Genomic DNA, 22,343 nt, shown 5'->3' with positions numbered 1-22,343 from the left:
CTTTTTTAAAGAATGTAATTATATTAAATTGAGATTGTTCTAGATAATTCAAAACATTCAGTAGTGATGTCTATGGTTGACTGAATGTTCCAGTTTTAAGGACAGCCATGGACAAGGTCATCTTGACTGCCTATCTACACGAAGAAGAAAGTTTACTATTCTAGGTTTATATGTGAGCTTTCTCTTTCACATACTTAACTTTCTTTAACTTTGAAAATGCATATGCATTTATTTGTGGACATACCCCTTTGTCCCTTAGCCGTTGCAATGCTATTTTTGGAACTGAATCTAGTTTTTCATAGCTTTGGCTCTTTTGAGTAATAGGGAAAATCACCCTGACAGAAAATCCCTTAGCCTATATAGGTACATCAGCAATTATATCCATGGTGACATGACCCAAGAAATAAAAATTCAGGAGATTAAAGACTGGTCTTGAATCCTGCAGCAGCTAAGAATCATAATTTGATATCTGGCACAGATTTTCTCTTGTGACCTACAGAAAATAGGTTAGTGATTTTCATGCCTCAGTTTCCTTATTTGTGAAATGTAGTATGAAAATATAGCTGATCCCAGGGGGAAGAGATGTTGCTGGGTTTACATGATGAAGTGTGATGCACATGCTGAGTGAATTCTCGTTATGCGCATTATGGCCCGATTATGTTCATGTTATGTAAAAAACGAGCCAATTTATAGATTCACACAGGTATCATACCTCATATATAAAAGTGAAGGTCAGAAATGTTTTTCAGTTGTTATTTTTGAGAATGAGTAAAAACTAAAATTATCTAATGGACAGCTTATAATTTTCTGCATTTTTCGGGGTATGCTGCTCTGAGCCAATAACGTGAGATATTAGTCTGACTTTAATTTATAATAAAATTGGGCTAAATTCACCCAGTAGTTCATTTCTATTATTTATTGCAGTGCTTGTCACATGAATGTATTGATTTTTGTGCCAACCTCTGTTCTTGTCACAATTTTTGTCATGCAAATTAGCTTCTCTAAATGCAGTACCCTCAGTATTCTTTACAAAATATATTGGCATGACATTACAATTTGACCTTTACATCTGAAGACTGAGGAACCAGGCCGTTTCGGGACTGCAAGCCACATTCTGTGCTTCATTTAATTTAATTTTCAGCTTTTATTGAGCTCTCCACAAAGTCAGGAATGGATTCTGCATAAAACTTTTTTTGAATGTTATGATTGAACATACCTGTGCTCAAATACAGATTTTTTTTTTTTTTTTTTTTACATTTTTGAAGTATGGCTAAACCATCTTTTTGAGAATGGTTAAACTAAGTACATTGATTTAAAGGAAAAGCATGAGTGGAAGAACAAAAAATATATCCTGAGTTGAATAAAAATTCAAGAAGACACTTGAAATGTAAAAAAGAAAAAAAAAAAAGCCAAAAACTCTTTGTTACCAATTCAGAGAGACATGGACATGATTTTATTTAAGATTTTTCAGAAATTTAGGGGCAGCTGGGTGGCTCAGTTGGTTGGACGATCGACTCCTGATTTCAGCTCAGGTCATGATCTCAGGGTCGTGGGATCGAGCCCTGTGTAGGGCTCCTTGCTCAGTGCGGAGATAGCTCGTCCCTCTCCTTCTGCTCCCAACCCCCACTTGCTCTCTCCCTCCCTCTCTCTAAAATAAATTTAAAAATCTTAAATAAATAAATAAAAATTTTCAGAAATTTAACATCCATAATCTGTGGAGCAACGTGGAAAACTGAAAGTGCATTTTTGGAGTTTAATAAACTATATTGTGGTTGTCCATATTAGCCCTGGATTAATAACTAGCTAGGAAGTACTTTCCTGTAACACAGACCAAGAGGTACAAAGTCTCAGTCACCTGGCCCTTCATTCATTTAAAAATATTCATTGAGCACCTTTTATTTGCAAGGCTCTGCTTATTTGTTTCTTTACATTATTATTTGTTTATATTTGGGGAATTTTTATACTTTTAGACACAGGAGGCTTTTTTTGTTGTTTTAGATTTTTTATAATAATAAAATATTTCTGAAACTTATAGATGGTATTCTTTCCATTAAATCACAGTAGAGTTTTAAAATAAAAGAATTGATAGAAAGAGTACTTTATGGATAATATTCAACTAATAGTGTAAAGTTGTTGTTTTTACTTTTTCATCATTTTCTGGAAATTTTATTGCCCATTCTCTAAAATCAAACTTGATTATGCTCAAAAGCACATTTGAATTAAAGAGAATTAGGAAAGATGATAAAAATCAGGAAGAAAATCTCCATAAACATTTAAAAAATATATTTCAGTAGACATTAATATTGTTAAGTATAATTAAGATAAAATAATATCTTTATATTATTTGTAATATATATTCTGTATTATGATTATATATTGTATATATTCTGTTATTACACATTATATTATTTAATATAGCTATATATAATGAATTGCTATTATCAGGTATGACAACCCATTTTATTTTATTTTTATTTTATTTTAATTATGTATATACTCTTATAAACTTCATTTTGAAAGTTGTTTAAAGTAGCTTACAACCTTTGAGTATTCTATCAAGACAGCTCTCTGAGGAAGTTCTGAATCCACAAGTCTTTTGTTTCTCAGTTTATTTCTGATGTCATTTCAGCTGATACTCAGAATAATTCTCCTAGAGCAGAGTCTAAGGAACAAGAAGCAGGATTATGAGTTCTCTATTGGAGCCTGCATTTTATAGTTGCCTTAAAACCAAATGATATTAACGAGGAAGTGATGCAGGCAAGTTAGCGTTGTAGTCATCAAAATTCTCTGAGTGAAGTAGAACCTAAGGACTAAGTATGTAATGAAGAAGAGGGAGACATAGAGAGAGAGAGATAAAAGACATAAAGTGTATAGCACTGGCTATGTGGGCATTCAGAATCATATAAATATCATTTTTTATACCTCTTTACATGAAGTTGTCGTAAGGCAATGTTGGTCCATAAAGCAAAATTGTGCTTTTCAAGATTCCCAGTAGAGTAACTCCTGATCTTTTTGTTCTGTTTTCTCACAACTCAAAGCAAATGGTAATGAGCATTAGAAATTATACAGATGAAATGCTTCATAGAAAATTCAAATATGTCTTTAATTTATAGCTCGGTGATAACTATCAATGAATAAAATCTTATTTAAAGGCCATTTTATAGTCGTCATTTTTAAAGTGAGGAAACGAAGTAGATAAACATTCACTTTCGTTTCAGTTAAGAATTGGAAAATTGGACTTGGTCAATGGTAATGGAGATGACTTTAATAGTAGCTTTGGAATACAAGATAGGTTACTATCTTTCTTACACATACACATGTGCACACAAACACAAAATGAAGAGTTAGGCAGACTAGGATTGGATTGGTAGATCCAGAAAGACATCTAAGTTTGCCCTAGGTTCCACTCCCAAAATCACAAGATGGCTGCTAGTGCACCAGCCATCTGTGCAAGAAAGAGTTAACTAAGCAGGCCTGAATTACTCAAACCTTGCACAGCAGGCCCAAAACTGGGCATGTCTGTGAATGGATTGGCCCTTGGCCACTCCTAGCAATTGAGGTCTTGGACGTTCTGATAAAAGTGTTTTGTAGGCTTGGAGCCTTTAACCATGTGGCACCAGTTTTTCTAGATAAATTGTGCAAGTGTGATTTATAATGAACACCTGCTTTGGGGATCTGGAGGGACTGTGGTAAGTACTGCAGGCATTATATGTGGCCAATCCCCATTGAAAGCTCTGGACGCCTAGATTCAGACACAGGTGAGCTTCCCTGATAGTAAAAAACTTTGCACATGTTTTCACCAATTGTTGCTAGAGAAATTAAACAGATGTTGTGCAACCCCACAGAAAGCAGAATCTTGGAAGCTTCAGACTGGTTTCCTCTAGACTTTGTCCCATGAACCTTTTCCCTTTGCTAATTTTGTGTTATGTCATTTTGCTATAATAAACTATAACCAGGAAATCAGAACTCCTGGATCCTGTGAGTCCCTCTAACAAATCAACAACTCTGAAGGTGGTTTGGGAACTCTTAACACACTATTATATTCTCATCTGAGGCATTAGAAAGGAAGATGCACAGGGAGAGGGAAAAAATCCTGATCTTGAATCTTCACACAACATCTGTTTAAATCTCAGTTTGCCCCCCTATCTTTATCTTTATCTGGGCACAATGCCCAGGGTTCTGTTGGCAAGAAAAGGAGAATGAATACTGGGCAGGCAACCAGCTGCATCTTTGCCCATCCAAACATCAACATGCACCTTTTTTCCCCATATATGGAAGAAACACAACCTTCTCTCAAAGGAAACAACCCCAGTGTCTCACAGAATTTCTGCCTACACCTCAAGGCCCAGGATCTCTGAGTTACATGAAGATCCATGAACATTATGTTGGGTGTGGTTCTTGTGACCTGTAGATTAAAATGCTACAAGAGGAGAATAAGAAATAGGTAGTAGTCAAATGCTACCCAATAAAAATAGCCTTGAGGCCTGGCTCTAGCTGTGGAATTTGTTTCTTGATTGGCCAATCTGATAGGCCCTGATTTATCTCTTGCACAGGTTATCACCTGCTCATTTTCCTCCAGGGTCCTGACTTTGACCTATGAGAGAATCTTCCTTGCCCAAGATCTCCTGAGCGTATCTGAGGTGAGTATTGAACAGTGTGCCCTTTTGAGGGGCTATGTAGAACACATAAGCTTGCTTCCTACTGTTGCAGTTTTAAAGGCCCAGAGATTTATTTGTAAATTTTCAGACCTCCTTGAGAGGAACATTTGGGATTTCTTTGGCAATGTAGTTGCCTAAAATTTCGTATGCTTCTGGTTTATTTGTTTCCAATCATCATGACCAGCGTCCCGTGTAGATTGATTACTTTGTCATTGTTACTGTATTTCATTCATTATTTGTGAAGCCAGTACATCAAAGAAAATCAAAATGTTTGTCTCTACCCTTTAGGGGCTTAGAGTCTACTCTAAGTGAGATGATACATCAAAAAAATGAAGCAGTAAAAAATCAAAAAGCAGTCTATATTTATATATACTTAAAAAAAAAAGGAGATCAGGGACTAGGTGCTACAAGTACAATTCAATAAATACAGAGAGTCTCTGCTTCCTGGAGGAGGTGCCAAGGTGATCCCATAAAGGACAGGTATTTAAAATAGCTGGAGGGGAAGAGGAAAGAACTGCTAAAGACTCAGAACAACCCCCATATAGGATGGTATAGATAATGAATGGAGAGTATTTCCCTAAGGAAAAAGAAAGCATGATGAACTATGGACCTACAGATTAATCTCCAAGATGTCTGTGTTTAGAGAATAAATATGAAATGGATGAAACTTAAAGGATACACTATCCCAGATGGAGATCTGGCTATGCCTGAACTGCTGTTGTTCAAATAAGAGCAGGCATTCTTGGGGAGTCCTGGGACACTGAAGCAAGATAGTGAATCAGGTAAGGTGCCTAGACATTTGACACTATAGGAGGTAATAGAGCATAGAAGTGACCCGGTTGGTATCTGGATGCTGTAAGTAAGGTCTAATAGCATGTGACACCAAATTTAAAGGCAGCCTGCTTTTATCACCCCCATCAGTTAATGTGAATTGTCTGGAATGTTTTACAGACATTTTTGAGGCTGTTGCGATGCACGCACTCCCCATTGCTTCCCCCAACCCTTTCCTTTTCTTCTTCTACCTCCTCTTCTCCTTTCTTCTAGGCTTTGTCCTTCCTCTACCCCACTGTCATGTCTCTAGGGACCAACTAGGGCTACTCCTTTTATCCAAGTGTATTTTTTAGCCGAAGTAAGTTCCTCTTTCATTATTGGTCTCTGTCCTTTGTTTTCTCTCTCCAGCTAGTTTAAGTAGAAAGAAGTTTATTAGAGAGCTAGAAGAATCTCCAAGAAACCCAGCAACAATAGAAGTTAGGAAAAGCTCAATCATATTTGTCTCTTCTAATGCAAGCTCCAACTCTGCTCGTTATAGTACTAGGCACATAGGATGATAGGAACTGTACACTAGAACTTGTACTAAAGATGAAGACAAGGCATCCATGCAGTAAGTATCTGCCGCCATGCTTTCAAAAAGAGCAAACGTCCCTGAGTATACCTGCTTCCTTGCATTGCTCACCTCCTCCTTCTGAGTCCACGTGGTTGTACCTACTTGGAAGAAACATAGTTGCATGGAAATCCAACTTCAAGGGAATCTGAAAATATTATCTACCTATCTATTATCTATCTAATTTATTTATTTATTTTTAGTTTGATTAGCTTATTCATTATAGGAAATTTCTTAGAAAGGGGTGGAAATATTGTTGACTCAACTCATAGTACTCTTAAAACATCTCACTTAAATTTGTTTAAAGCTATTATTTAATCCTAAGAAATCTTAGAAAAAGTTATATGAAGGCGCCTGGGTGGCTCAGTCGTTAAGCGTCTGCCTTCGGCTCAGGTCACGATCCCAGGCCCCACATCGGGCTCCCTGCTCTGCGGGAAGTCTGCTTCTCCTTCTCCCTCTCCCCCTGCTTGTGTTCCCTCTCTCACTGTGTCTCTCTCTGTCAAATAAATAAAATCTTTAAAAAAAAAAAAAAAAAGAAAAAGTTATATGAAGAAATATTAAAATTATTCCCAATAGCAAAAATAACCAATTTGATGAGCGATATGTGTGTATATACATACACCATATATAATACATTATATATATATACATATATATATATATATATACACTACCTGTCTTTAAATGAATTAAATATGGAGAACTTTACAAATGTATTTAATCAAATTGTTCAAATCTAGCATCATTCAGAATATTAAAATACATTTCATTTTCCTGTTCACAATTGCCTAACTAAGGGTTTAACATTAAGTGCAAGGGCTATTTGGCCTATTCATACTTCCGGGGAAAGTGTTCTGGAAGACACATAATGCTTGTTTGCCTTCAATTATTTTCTTTCTGGACCTGTTCAGGGTGCGGGAGCTACCAAAGTTAGAGTAGCATTAATAAAGGGTGAAGAAGGGGCTCCTGAGTGGCTCAGTCGGTTGAGTGTCTGACTCTTGGTTTTGGCTCAGGTCATGATTTCATGGGTCGGTCCTGGGATCAAGCCCCCATCAGGCTCCAAGCTCAGAGAGGAGCTGGCTTGAAGATTCTCTCCCTCTGCCCTTCCTCCTGCATGCATAATTTTTCTCTCTCTCTCTCTCTCTTAAAAATAAGTAAATAAATGAATCTTTAAAAAAAATAAAGGGTGAAGAAAAACCACAAATATGAAAAAGTTCAATGCAACTCTCTCTCTTTTTTAAAGATTTTATTTATTTATTTGAGAGAGAGAGGCAAAAAGAGCACAAGCAAGGGGAGAGGCAGAGGGAGAGGGAGAAGCAGACCCCCGCTGAGCAGGGAGCCCAACGTGGGGCTTGATCCCAGGACCTTGGAGATCATGACCTGAGCTGAAGGCAGATGCTTAACCATCTGAGCCACCCAGGCACCTCGTAAATCTCTTTAATGTAGAATTAAAGATAAGAATGTTAATAAAGGGACTTGACCTGAAACATTCAAATAAAACAAAATTTTGAAGATATTATATGAGCCCTAAAGTGATTGGTTTACTTCTTCCCATGGTTTGCAAAATATTGCCATGTTTTTTCATCAGTATTTTACCTTTACAGTTTTCAGAGCACAGGGGCATGAACATTAAGTGCTTTAGGATTTCAAAGAACCCATTCACCATGATGTTTGCTTTTTATTTTCCTACCCAAACTAAAATGAAAACATGCTATGCCATTTATTTTCAGAATAAACCCCAAAGCAGCAGAGTTCTAACAAAAGATAGAAATAATTGCTGAATTATTAACACAAGCTGGAGTTGCAAGTTCCTATTAAGAAATGGATATTCATCACTGAACTCTACCCCTGAAACTAATAATACATCATATGTTAATTAATTAATTAATTAATTTCAATAAAATAAAAATTTTTAAAAAAGAAATGGATATTCAAAATAAAGTGCAGAAAGAAAGAATGAGTAGCTATAGACATCTATTTCAGTCAAGAATCCAGGTCTCAGATGGTTGGTAGAGGGGAGTGTAAGCCAGTGGACCAAATGGAGTTTGTTTACTTTTATATAATTGAGGAAAATATTATAGAACCCCCCAAAAATATATGCTTCCTAAGTCTTTCTGCCAAATTTTTCTCCAGCCCAGTCTTTAGTCTTTAATTCATCATATTTTCTCTCTTGACATCTCAAAAATTATAACATTATTTTGTTTTTCAATCTAGAAATCCAAAACACAATGATCTTTTTGTGATCTTTCCTTTTCTTGGGTCAGTTTTCTTTTCACTCTCCAAATTCTGTCCTATGTGACCTTATGCATATCCATGTACTAATAAGTGATAAATGTATGTTTATGCCCCACACAGGAAAGAGTTTTGGAGTACTGTGTATACAGAGTTTTAGATATATATATAATTTAAAACTCATATATAATATATATATGCACATGTAGTATTTATTTGTATGCATATACATGCACATATATATGTATGTGTGTGTGTATATATATGTGTGTGTGTAAATGTGGGTGTGTGTGCATTAAGTAGCTATAACTGGATTTCCTATAGAAGGCTCACCCTTAGAATGTCCAAAACTAAATTTAACACCCCCTTCCACTCCTGCCCTCATTGCCTCTCTCAATAGTCTCTCTTCTCTGTACTAAGGAATTGTTAAACAATTTATTCAGTATTCTAATCACTAGAAATAATCCTACTTATTTATTCTCTCCTTATCCTACACATGCAGTCAGTCTTAAAGTCATAAAAGCTCCATTTTTGAAAGATCATTCCATCCACGTCTCTTAACATTCCCTTAGTTCAGCGCGCCCCGCCCCCCCCCCTTCATGGCTGAATTACCTCAGGAGCCATCTGTCAGGTATTCCTGCCCAAAGGCCCCAAACATCACTTCACTACTCTTCCTAAAGTATTTTTATCAACTCTTATTAATCTTTATTCCCAACTGAGTCTTTATTCCTAACTACTAAGTCTGTAGTGGAAGTGGGGGGAGAGAAATAAGGAATTGGAGTATGGTTGAGAAGTCAGGGTTCAAGTAAACAGTATATGTTGATTAAGTGCTTACCATGCACCATGGGATAATACATCACATTATCTCATTTTAATCCTTTCAGTATCCCTCTGGGCAAAGTATTATGATTCTCCAAATTTTACGGATAAAGAAACTGATGTATGAAGATGTTGAATTTCCCACCCAAGGTCACGTATCTAGTAACTGAAGAGAGAATTGAATCCAGGAAATGTCAGTGCAGGACCATATTCCTTAGGTCCACATGCAATCATGAAATCACAGTAAGGGACACCTTTTGTTTTCCTGGATTAATATAAAATAGCAAAAATCTGTGCTTTGAAAGACAACTGTGCTAAGATAGAGGGAGTGAGAGGAGCAGTCAGAGAGGTAAAAGGACCAGAATAGAACATCCACCCCACAAAAAAAAGTCAAAAAAGGAAAATCTTCATTAGGAAAAAAAAGAGGTGACCCACAGTGTGAAGATTTCTAAAATGGTAATAGAGACAAGCTATTTCTTAAAAAGCTTTGCAATTTTTCTTAGACAATAATTCATTACAGTTGGAAATATAGTATTACTAGAGTGGGAATTGTTTTTCATAATTCTGGGTTACAACATTTTAATATTTTATCACAGTCGATAATTTGCAAAAACAAAATAAAAGAAAAAGTTTTCCAAAATTTTCAATGTGGCTTTTTATGCTAACAACAAAACACTTTATTTACTACTAAAATAGCACAAATAAAGAGAATAGAGAAACCGTGTCATGTTATTTTAATACTATTTCAATATGAATAGAATAAAACATAATGAAGAACACATGTTTGCTTGGTGCTAATGACATAACATTTTACAGTTTTATAGATAAAGCAAAATGCATAATTTCAACCAGATGTTGAAAAACTTTAGGATTAGTATCTAAGGACAAATATTTCAGAAAATATGTGGAAAGGTTACCACATATTTGCTACTGGGAGTCTTCTATGCGAGTGTCTTTGTATTGAACTTTACTCTGTTTCTCAAAATAAAATTGCAATCTGTTCTCAATACTATATGTATTTTTTAAATCCCTTGCGGGAAGCAGTTAAGCAAAGTGGTTAAGTGCTCAGATTCTGTAGTCACATTTTTGGCTTTATCATTTTCTGGCTGTGGGATCTTGGGAAACTTAACCTCTCTGAGCCTGATTCATGATTTGCAAGATGCAAGTGAAAACAGTTAAACTTACGTTATAGGAAAATTGTGTTGCTAAGATTGAGATACCTGTAAAGTGCTCTTCACTGGAACATAGCACTCAACAAAAAGTAGCTAGTACCATTGTCATTGTTATTACTATTACTTTTTTTCATTATTACTATAAGGAAAACATTCTGCAAAATTATATACTGTTAAATCATTTTGGTTTCAGGACACTTGGGTGGCCCAGTAGGTTAAGCACAGTCTAGGATGGTGTCCCTCATATGTGGGGTTCTCCCCTTGGTCACAACATAAACTGCTAGGCAGTAATTCTCTGTTAACTGTGTAGCCAGTGGAAAGGGAACAGAATGTGGCAAGACAAGACAGACATGTCTTTTATTCTGAGGCTTCTCAAATGGATCAGTGTAACTGGGAGATGCATTGGTTTCTCTAGTAAATCATTCTAGAGTTTTAAAATGAAGTCTTTATATTCATAATGGCTTCCTCTGGGGAAGGAATTTGGCCCCATCTCTGCCCGCCATCTTTGTTTGGGGACTGCCTTTCCTTTCCTACCACAGCCTGGCCAGGGTCAGCCTGGATGGATATTCTGCACAACATGACCTTGTCCTCTCAGCAAGCAGGCAGGACCATCAGATTCTATTCCCTAAAGATGATCATGTAGCCAAGATATTTGCGGCTCACACCCTAGGAATTTAACATTGGGATTGCGAAAGAAAAATCTGTCTCAGGGTGCAACATGTCCACTCAGGATTCATCAGCAGCCATGGTTTTTTGGTTTTGTTTTGTGTTCTTTTTTTTTTCTTCTTTTTTTTAAATTTTGTTTTGATATGTTACATGGTCAGGAAAATAAGAATAAGCTTATCTTTGAGAGAGAGAAAATTGAAGCAGGCACAAACCTTCCAGTTCCCATTCCCAGGCAATTCCTAAGAGCTAACTGTATACTTACTTTTCAGTTATGTGAGATATTCTTGCACCATAGTAAACCTTGCTTAAACTAGTGCCTGTGAATATCTATTATTTGAAACTGAGAGTCCTAATAACCAGTACAAAGATAAAGTTAATTTTCCCCCCAAGGATATGAATTAGGCACTAAAATGGCATAGAGTATATATAAAAATTCCAAAATAAATTTTGCACCCAATTTGCTGTCATAAAAAGGGGGAAAGATTTAATTATAAAGTTATGGGAATAATATGGTTTCTATGACCTCAGCTTCTCACCTTCCCCTTTTTTGTTTCGTCCTTGTTATTGAAATGCTTAGGTTTTAATATATGTTTTTGGTAACATATAATAAAAAATAAATATTTAATTATCTTGGATCTTTAAATAGATACTAATTCTTATTGTTCAGAAATATAAATACAAATGTAGGCAATATAAGAGATGGTGTGTGGTTTGCACTAAATCCAGGATTATCTGAAGATGAGTATCTATTACTAAATCCAAATCTTGATATGAATTTTTTTGGGGGGGAAGCAGAGTCATTTGCTTTTTCCTCTAAATAAGTGTATGTGTATGTGTATGTATGTGGGTGTGTATATTTTATATGTATTTATAATTTTTGTCATACATATATTTGCACTTCAAGCCACAGACAGAACTGGCCAGGTGGGTGATATTTGTTACAAGCTGGCCTTAGTCATCCAAAACCACAGCCCTAAAGCCATTTCAAACTCCCTCTAATAACTGTTTATAAATATTAGGGGCTTACTTGTTAGGAATCTATCCTGACTGGTTAGATCCAGATAAACCTTGAAGAACTCCTAAAAATGATATACATATCTGAGAGTTCCCTTTCCCAATAATTGTCTTTTTCCTTTGTATGACTCATCTGTTGCTTGAACATATTGTTGGAGACTAGAGGAAAGCCTTTTTATTTCCCCTCATCCACACTTTCTTTTCTCCAATTGTTCCAGTCATTATTTCTAAAAAACAAACCATCCCTAACTTAGTGGAAAACAACCACCATCTACAGGTTCTGTGGGTCAGGATGGAGTCCAGCAAATATATCTGGTCTCTGCTCCACAGTTCTGGAGCCTTAGCTGAACAGACTCAAATGGATGGTGGGGGAGGTCACTCAAATACTTTGGTGCTGGATTATTCTGGAGTCTTCTTCACTCACATGTCTGGTGCCTGGGATAAGAGAACTTAATTCTGGGCTCAGCTGTACTGTCAGCTACATACTCTCATACGGCTCCCTAGGTGGTTTGGTTTTCTCCCATCACGACAACGGGGTTCTGAGATACCCAAGAGGAAGCCTCTGGAGAGTGAGTGTTCAAAGAGAACCAAGTAGAAGGCACATGTCATTGTTACGCTGTAGCCTTAGAAGTCATATAGCATCACTTCCCCAATCAGTTCCTAGGGGAAGGGATATAGACACCAACTTTTAATGAAAAGAATGTCAAGTAATTCACAACCATTTTAAATCCAATCAACTGAAAGCAGACATGAGAAGCCAAATGAGAATCTAAGTATACATTATTGGTATAACTAGATTGGAAATACTGCAGGGATATGTTACTTCCTCCTCCTAGTTGAATTCGTGTACCTGGTTGCAGTTAAAATTTCAGAGCATCAGCCTTTTCCTCATCTCTCCATTCCATTGTAGGGGAGGATAGATCCCAGGATATGTATTACTTTGGAAAAGAGCAAGAAAAGAATTCATTCTGCTTGAAGGAAGGCAAGGCAGAGAAGAGAGCTTTTGATACATCAGTGGTTTACATGGACAAATTTAGTCCTCTAAGACCCAAACTCAGTGAAAGAGGAATCTCAAAGAGATTAATTTAATAGTAATCCAGTCTTCAATTGGGTTCATTTGCCAAATCAGATGAACTTGAGCTTTAATTGTCATGATCTTATGGTCATGATTCTCAGGTGATCAAAAGGTTTTCAAACTAAAATAATATATGATAGATGATAAATATAATACAACAGAATAGAAAATATGAGACTGCACCAAATAAGAATTATTTTTGTTGTTTGGGGAAAATTTTGTTTACTTAGTCACTATGTAAAACAAATTTCATATTCTGTGCGTGGTTAAACATTATTGAAAGCCAGTGCACCAGGAAAACTCCTGAATATAACCAGGAAAAAAGTATGCGAATGTTCAAATAGCATTAGAAAAATAACCAGACACATTCAAACATCTATAAGCACAAGAATGGTACATAAATTGTGGCATATCCAGGTAATGAGATACACCAACCACAACTTTCTACTGTGACCCTAAAGTCAAAATGATTCACAGCCTGGTTTGCTGATGCCCTAATCTTAAATTCACCCAATGTGGTTGCAATTTCTATGTATTATTTTGGCTCGTAAGCGCTAGACTTTGTCTATTTCTTAATGTTCCTCACCAAGAAAACAAGTTATAAAGGTTTGAATGGCCCAAACCTGTATTTTCCTTCTTGCCACTTAATGGAGCTTATTTGTTCCAATAAACACTAGGTATAAAGGGGAAATCAAAATTAAAAAGCCACATCAAGCAAGACTCCTTGGACTCATTGTAAATTCTGGAAAAAGGCAATAATTTTACAAATTCCATTAATTCTTTGACATGATAGTTAAGTATTAGTGATATTTTCCCCCTCTAGCTATGATAAAACATGACACCATGATTATCCCTGATAGAGAGAGTTATGCCAACTGAGTTTAAGTTCACAGATCTTGGGCTCTGGATAACTGGCCCTGAACAACTAGCATATTAGCAAAGGTGAAAATCAAGATTTTCCTTCTCCATCCACCCTTCATCCTGCAGATAATCTCAGGCTCTTTTTCTTTGGCATATTTCTTGTTTCTGGGAACCAAATTTTGCATGAATAACTGCTGTGTAGTTACACATTTGTTACCTCATAGAGCCAAATCATGAACAGGCAGAATCAGGAGTGTGGTAATCACTGTATTATGGAGAAAAATATTTTTCTGGGAAAACTTACTTTAAAGCTCACTCCTTCTTCATATAATGAAAGAAATAGCACTGATCATACTAGCACTTTGATGTTTTGTGGATTTATTAGGCATAAAATAGCTTTTAAAAGGAAATTATTAAAGTGATGAGTCAGCTTCAAAAAGTTCAGTGTTTTGGTTCAACTGAGTACAATTACTCACATTTGATAATTCATTATAAATGTCAGGCTCCATATCTCATTTTTCTTCCAACTATTCAAATTTTATGTTCATCCAACAGCTGTATTCAAGGTAAATTTGCCAAATGTGAAAATCATTTTCTATGCTATGGGTACCAGTTGTTAGGAATGATGCTTCATTGTTTTTCTCTTCAATGGCATCATTAAAACTCCAGTCAGTTAATCATCAAAGGAATTACACAAACAACTTTTTCAATTGCACCAAACATAACAAAGCTTGTCAAATGTATTTTTATACAAAATTTCCATGACAATAATGAAGCAAACACCAATGTCTATCACAGTTTCTGCATCAGTTTTATATTTATCCATCCTAAACTTGTCAAAATATCACAACCTTCCCCAAGCAAATTTATTTGCTTGAGATTTTTTATGTACTTTTGCCAAAACAAGATGTTTAAACAATATGCATCTCTGTGAATGCTCACACCTAAATAACTAAATATAAATGGGAATATAAATGAGCATGTTAAATCTTTTAAAAAATACTTCTCACTGAGGCACTTGGGTGGCTCAGTCAGTTGAGCATCTGACTCTTGGCTTTTGCTCAGGTCATGATCTCATATGTTGTGAGATCAAGCCCCATGTTAGGCTCCGCGACAGGCTTAGTGCTCCAATGGGGAGTCTGCTTAAAGATTCTCTCCTTCTGCCCCTCTCCCTGCTCTCTCTCTCTCTCTCTCAAATAAATAAATCTTAAAAAAATACTTCTCACTTGCATAAATTCTCCAACATAGTCTTACCAGTCACCCATTACTAATTAGATTACAAGCTCTTTCTCTGATGTTGCACTTTAAATGGGTACCTAGATGAATTCCTATGATATTAGAAAAGAAAAGAGAAAAAGAAGGTTAAGTGAATTTCTTTTCCTCCTTTCTTCCTGGCCCCAGCATTTTCTCAGTTTCTGTGATCCTTGATTAGATAGTTTCAGACAGAAGACTAAAAACTACATAAAACAGGGCTCTCAGGTGGTAGCAGGAGTCCTAAATTTAGACATCAGATTTTGTGACTCTAAGTTGAGTACACAGGAGGGTATTTGAATAAAGGTCTGTTCATTAACTGGCCCACAGACCAAATAATATTGATCTTGGTAAATTACTGCCTTTCTCTATGATTCCAAAGATTTCTAGGTTTTTTACTCCAGTACGAATTAACTCTACAGTGCACAGATAGATAGACTTTTTATCAACATACTCCAAAGAGGTTTTTTTTTTTATTTTCTTTTCACTATTATTCATCTAATGAAATATATTAATAGAGTTTAATATAACCACATTTCTGTATTTTCCTCTTACTTGCTCTTTGATCCCATTAAAAATTTAAAATATTGAAGAAAAACCTCTTCCTTGAAATAATAAAATTACATTTCCAAATGCATAATAGAGTGAAAAACAATTTCCTCCAAGTTATTCAAAATAGTGTACTAAAAAATCTTAATATTAACACTAATGTGTTGTAATCAAAATAAATCATAAAATAACAGTAATTAAAGCAAAAATGAAATATAGTACCAGAAATTCATAGCAGTCTAATTAACTACTTCATCCTGCTTCAAGATTTCTAAAATAACTAGCAGTGCAAGTCCTAAAGCTTTAACAATTTGGTTAAATTTGCCACTAGCAAATGCTCAGTAAATACATAATGTTCAATAATAAATAAATTCCAATGTGCTTGTTCTATTTTGATTTATTTTTGCTTTAATATTCTATATTGTAATGCATTATTAAGTACATAAACAATACTATATTTAAGTTATAAACAATGGTAATATGAACGGTAACGTTGAACCCACCACTCAACCCCCAAACTAGACCATTTCCAATAACTTGCATTTACCTTTGTGCCATTCTCCTATTCCACTCTCATTGTGTTTCCACTATTCTTCATTCCGTGTTTACCACTTTCTAGATTTGCTAGTTTTATCATGTGCCTGATGCATATATTATTGTTGTGTTTTGTTTGTTTTGAAGTTCTATCGTTATCTATAATATTGTGTGTCATCTGCCAGGACTTGTTATGTTGCCCTGATATATCTCCAAAGGTTCATTCCTGCAGTCTTGACCAGTGGTAGTTTATTTCTTTTTATGGTTGCATTGTATCCAGTTATGTGAATTTGTCCCAGTTTATTTATTCACTTTTTTGTCAATGTGATTTGAATTAAGACTAGCTTTGGAGGGGTATGTCTTTCTCTTTCTCTCTCTCTTTTCCTATCCTCACAAACATTGACTCTATGTTCTCTAGGGTATATGTACCAAGCTGTTCATGAACTATATGTTTCCTATTTATATTGGGCACACAGATGACATTACTCAGGTTTCTTTGGCATAGACATGTGACTGAGTTCTAGCCAATGGGATGTGAAACAAAGTATCTTACACCTGGGATGCAGCTTTTAAGAAGTGTGTTTGCCTTTTCCATGTTCTCTTCCCCCTCTACCAATTGGTCACAGAAAAGAAGAGGTTTTAGATGGTGAAGGCTCAGTATGGAAAGAACCTGGGTCCCTGTTAGTTCACCACCTTGGGAGTTCCCCAGATGAAATTTGAAACTGTCCTCCATACATGGAGCATTAGGAGAGACCACCAAAGAAAGAGGAAGGCCCCTCCCGACTGGTGGGTGGCAATTTCAGTAAGCAAGGGAACTTACGTATGAGGCTTACCTTGGGTAGTGGCAAGATGAATAGATATTCCCACCTGCCTGCTAGAATCTTAAAAGTTTTTATAGAGACCTTAACAGGGTTCAGTGATGTATCTGGTTCAGGTGGTCTCAGTAATGTATTACTTTCTCAAGGAGACATCTTTGAAATGGCTCCTACTGTGGGACTAATGGGTGGAAGGTACATTTGAAGGCCAGGGGAGAGCGTAAGGAGCACTCCAATTACCTGAGTCCGGCTCGCATGTCAACAGGCAGTCATGTCCTTTGGATGACCTCCTCCAACAGTCCCTGAACAGGTCATGTAGAAACAACCTTTCACAGCAAGTACTACATATTTAAACTATTATTTGAATGAAAATGAACTTCTATATTATTGAGCCCATTTATACATTTTGTAATGTACTTGTTAAAACCGTTGGTAGTCCTCTCAGTCAGTGTTTCACTGAGTAGAATTTTCCCACCACCTCTCCAAGGAGACATTTGAAACATGTGCCAGGTCTGGGACCAGAGCAAGGTGAGATGTGACCTGAGAGGGCATTAAATTTTACACCCTAAGCACCTTACTTTTAAGGGCAGTTGCTCATGGCATCTAATAGGTAGAGGCCAGGGAAGCTGCTAAACATCCTGTAGTGCAGTATCCCACAACAATGAACTGCCCTACCCAAAATATCAGTCATATCAAGGTTGAGAAAACCTGCTCTAATTAATACAAGCAAATAACAATGAAGATTTTAATAAATGGTAGTGACCCTACTAGCTTAAAATCTACTCTTCAGATAAATTTCAGTGGCCATCTTATTTCATCCAATGGTTCAATAATCCAAATTCTTCCCAACAGTATGCCTGTTGATTAAATAAAGAATATGTTTTAAATGGATGGCTTTCCATTTTTGAAATTATACAGATGCTCTTATAAAGTTTAAAATTCAAATGCATAGAAAAACACTACTCTATTTTTAGGAGAGTTTTTATATATATATGTATTTCACCAACCAGCAGGTCAAGTACTAAAATATAAATACTAATCTTTGGTAATCCATAACATGTTTTGATGCTAAAAAATATATTGGAAATTGTTTGACTAAGAAAATTAAAATGGAGGATGCATGCCATAAAAGGCAAAAACAACCTGCTATCCTAATCTGCTCATATCTTGCCATGAGCTTCCATGTCATTCTAACATGAAGTCCCAGGTCAGCTAAACTCCAAACAGTAATCCAATTTATTAGCTTTCCTGGCTGGCCTAGATATTTGGCTCAAAATCAAGTCCTTTTCCTAGTTTTGTGCATCCATTGTTCTGCTTGCTTTGCCAGGGCCTATTTAATATTTACAATCTTTAGAGAATCCAAAAGGAGGCAGTACAGCAAAGTGTAAGCGGCAGAAACCCTGGATTCTGATGTGATGTTTACCATTTTCTAAAATCAAGACCTTGGACAAGATGGAGCCCTCTCGTGAGTCATTTTCCTATCTGTAGCATGAGGGACAAAGAGAGGTGATCTATGTAAAAACACTTAGAGCAATAGAAAGCGCTCAAAAAAAGTCAGCTTTATTATAAAGTGTTTTTATTGCCTGCCTCACTCTCCTCCGTTGGCATTTTCCTGATTCCGATCTGTATACCTGCATCCTTTATATTTCACTGATCAGATTTATTTCTATTGAATGGCCTTTCTTCTCTTACCTCATCTTCTATGGTACTATCTGCTGTATCTTTTGTTTGCTCTTGTGCTGTACATATTATTGATTCATTAAATGCATGCCCACTGGGTGCCTACTATGTTCTATTCTGGTTATGGCAGTGAACAGAACAGATGGAAATCCTTGTCTTCACAGACCTTAAATTCTACTGCTTGCTCCACCCATATTTTAATGCACAAGATGGCAGGTCTCTTGATTTCTTTATGGTTGCTAATCTGATTTACTCATCTGAACTCTTCAATGTAGTGCATTGTTTGGCTATCCTCAGTATGCCTTCTGGCCCCTTCTGCTACAAACAGATGAAAACAGCTGACCAAAGTCTTAGCACTGGGTTCCAGCTCCATGAGCTGTAAAAATCACTGCACAGAAATGAAAATAAAGAAGTACCAAGAAGTCATTTGCCTGATACTTGAGACAGATGTATTCTATGTTTGACCAGAGTTGGGGCAGATAAAAAGTAATAGAGCTTTATAAAAGACCACATAAAAAGATCAAGAAATATCCAGAGGAAAGTTTAGCTTGGGATTCCTAAGCTTTTGGAGTTACTGGGATCAAAATGAAAACTTTTTGCATGCTATTGAACACGGAGTATTTGGAAACTTCCCTATCATCCATAGATGTTCTAAAGGTATTAGATTTCTGAAACTGTTTTTCTATGCTATTTTGATATGGATGTCAGCACAAATGCCATTCTGTTTTTTTCTTATCTTTTCTGGTGATTCTATCAAATGCAGAAATGGGCCGAATAGACTGCATGTTCAATAAAATGTACCAATTCTTATGTAAATTATATTTTACTGAGAATGATTTCAATAATGGAAGGTGGAAATCCTTTGTTATTGTACAGCTATGTAAGAATTAACTTTATTTCCTATCTTTTGTTCTATGTATTTTAATGTTTTAAATTTTAAAAATAACCTTAGGTAAATTACACAGCAGGCTTTAAAAATGAATAATCATGCACTTTCTACATCATGAATATAGGGCCTCAAAGTTATCTTTGAAGCAAACAGAAGATCTTTAATTCACTACTGACTAATGCCATATGCCTTTCAGTACACAAGGGAAGGATTAACGATGTGTAGGAACATGTAAACGGAGAAAATCAGTCACAGGTGCTAAAGGCACTGTACTGATTGCTTTCCTATGAAATAATAATCCCGATGTTCTTCAGATAGAAAATGGGGTTCCTCTTGGGAATATAAAAACCAAGTTTTGTAACAGTTAAAGGTTATTTTTGTGAAGACATTTTCAAGTGGATTGATGAAAGAAGAGCCATGTATGTATGCTTTTGTGATTTATATCAAAGCAGTTGTGTTACATTATAAGAATACTGAGCACAGAAACCTACGAAGGGAAACTTCTGAATATTAAGCAGGAAATAGTTAAGTCAAACAACACTGAGCAATAGTATTTTTTTGTTTGCTTGCTTCTGAGGTAAGCGCTGCGTATATATTCTGTCATATTTCCATAACTTTTAAGTTCGTTATTTTAGTTTATATGTGGAAATTACTTTCTAAGTTAAAGATAGGACTCAAAATTAGTAATATTTAATGACATTACATTGTCTGATTAAGGCGCAGTGCTTTGTAATACCATATATTTGAAATATATGTATGGCCAAGATTAGGCAAACTTGCCTCCCTAGTACGAACTAGCTCAACAACGAATTGTATCAGTTCTTTATGCAGTGAATTAATGCATTACTGGAAGAATTCAGTCATGTTAGTCAGTCATTGTCAGCCAAATGGTTGTGTAAGATATGCCATGGGAATCTATTTCTCTGTCAATTACCTAAATTGTTTTTAAATTATACTACGGACCTGGAAACTGTCTTACAAAGAACAGTAAAAACACTTCCTAAGCGTCAGAGGCCACTAACTACGGATTATGTGATTTAGCTTTTAGTAAAAGCAGATACAAGAAGGTGGTACATCCAAAGCTGTTTTCCATCCCATACAGAAAACCATATGAATTTAATCTGGTTTTGGATATTCATGTGAAATTTGAGCAACCTAAGTTACATTCAAGCCTATAAATCTATCTTTGAAATAAGAGTCCCAATATTTTATTACAAGGACGTGTGAAATTCTAGAACCTTGTCCATCTAGGGCCTGATTTTGGCTCATTGTGCAGATTTTAAAAGCACCCCATCCGAATTACCCTTAGATGAACAGCTCTCCCCACCCATCTGAAAATTATGGATGCAACATTTAAGAGTATTTCAGGAACCGTGCATGTGTAGTTAGTGCTTCTGTACTTGCATGTGTAGTTAGTGCTTCTGTACTTCCAGTCAAACACTCAAGGTTTCAATTTTTTAACTAAAAATATACAAACAAAAATTCTAACAGAGTCCCTCTTTCATTATTTTACTAACCGGCAAGAAAAGGTGATGGAAGGGTTGGTTCTTCAGGTTAATGAACTTTCTCTTCCTTAGTGAAAGATTGGGTAGAAACTATTGTCAGTAAAGTGTAGGAGACTGGCTTCATTCAAAAACAGTGGCTGAAGCCAATAAAGTAGTTTAAAATAGAATGAAACTCTTTGTCTGCCTTTCATTGCCTTTGATTTGTCTCAATAAAATTTGCATTTAAACATGGTAAGATTAGCTTGCCCCGCTACACTTCCTATAAAAAACACTCCCCCCCTTCAGAGAAAGTTTCATTTCTTTTCCAACTTTTATTTCCATTAGACTAGATTCCTAGTGTCTGTTGGCATTTTGCATAAACATTCAGTAGCTATAGTACAAAAAGTATGTACGTGGTCATCCTAAATAAAAGGTAAATATTTGCTTCAAAAATACCACACATAGTTTAATTTGTGTTAAATATTTATCTCTCATATGTAGCAACCAGATGCAACCAAGATTTAGTGTCTGCCCAGTATTTAATTTTTAATTAGAATGCTTTCTTTCATGTCTTATTATCCATAAAAGTGTGCACCTTCCAAATTTAAAATACTAATTTAGATTACATTTACTGTGTTGTTGATTAAATATGACTCATTCTACTAGTTAAGCCATTTTAAAGTAACTACATTGATGTGTTATCACATTATTTAGGTTAAAGAAAATCCGTCTTCAAAGTGAGGCTACTTAGCTCTAATAATGACTTCTCAGATTTAAAAGTTTTTACTAAAGAATTAGTACGTGTCCATAATAGCAATATAGCACTCTTCCATTAGAAAATAGTCAACATGTATGAAATAAAGGTAAACCAAAGCAGATCAATACTGACGGGTTTTACAAGATCGAAACTGTGTAACTGCAGAGTAACTGGAAGAAAAATAAATGTTCAGTCAAATCGGTCATGTATTAGAACCACTTCAATTTTAAGATTTAATAATTATCTTCAATTTCAATTTCCCTTAATAATATTTGGGAATTTATTCCATTTTCTTGAAGTTATTTAAGCGTATATTTTCCATATATTGAATGTTAAAGTGATTCTAAATTTACTAGAGTAAAATGAAGACTTGTGTAAATGACATGAAGCAAAATGGCAAGTTTTCAGCCATTGATTGATGTTTCCACTTGCAGAAGAAGGGGCAGAGAGTGTAGGAGAGGAGGAACTTATCTAGTTTGACTCCACATGGCTGAAATTTACTAGGA

The sequence above is a fragment of the Halichoerus grypus genome, chromosome 1 (assembly GCF_964656455.1).
Source record: "Halichoerus grypus chromosome 1, mHalGry1.hap1.1, whole genome shotgun sequence".
Taxonomy (NCBI): domain Eukaryota; kingdom Metazoa; phylum Chordata; class Mammalia; order Carnivora; family Phocidae; genus Halichoerus; species Halichoerus grypus.
The sequence above is the reverse complement of the archived record's forward strand: the minus strand, read 5'-3'. Positions refer to the sequence as shown.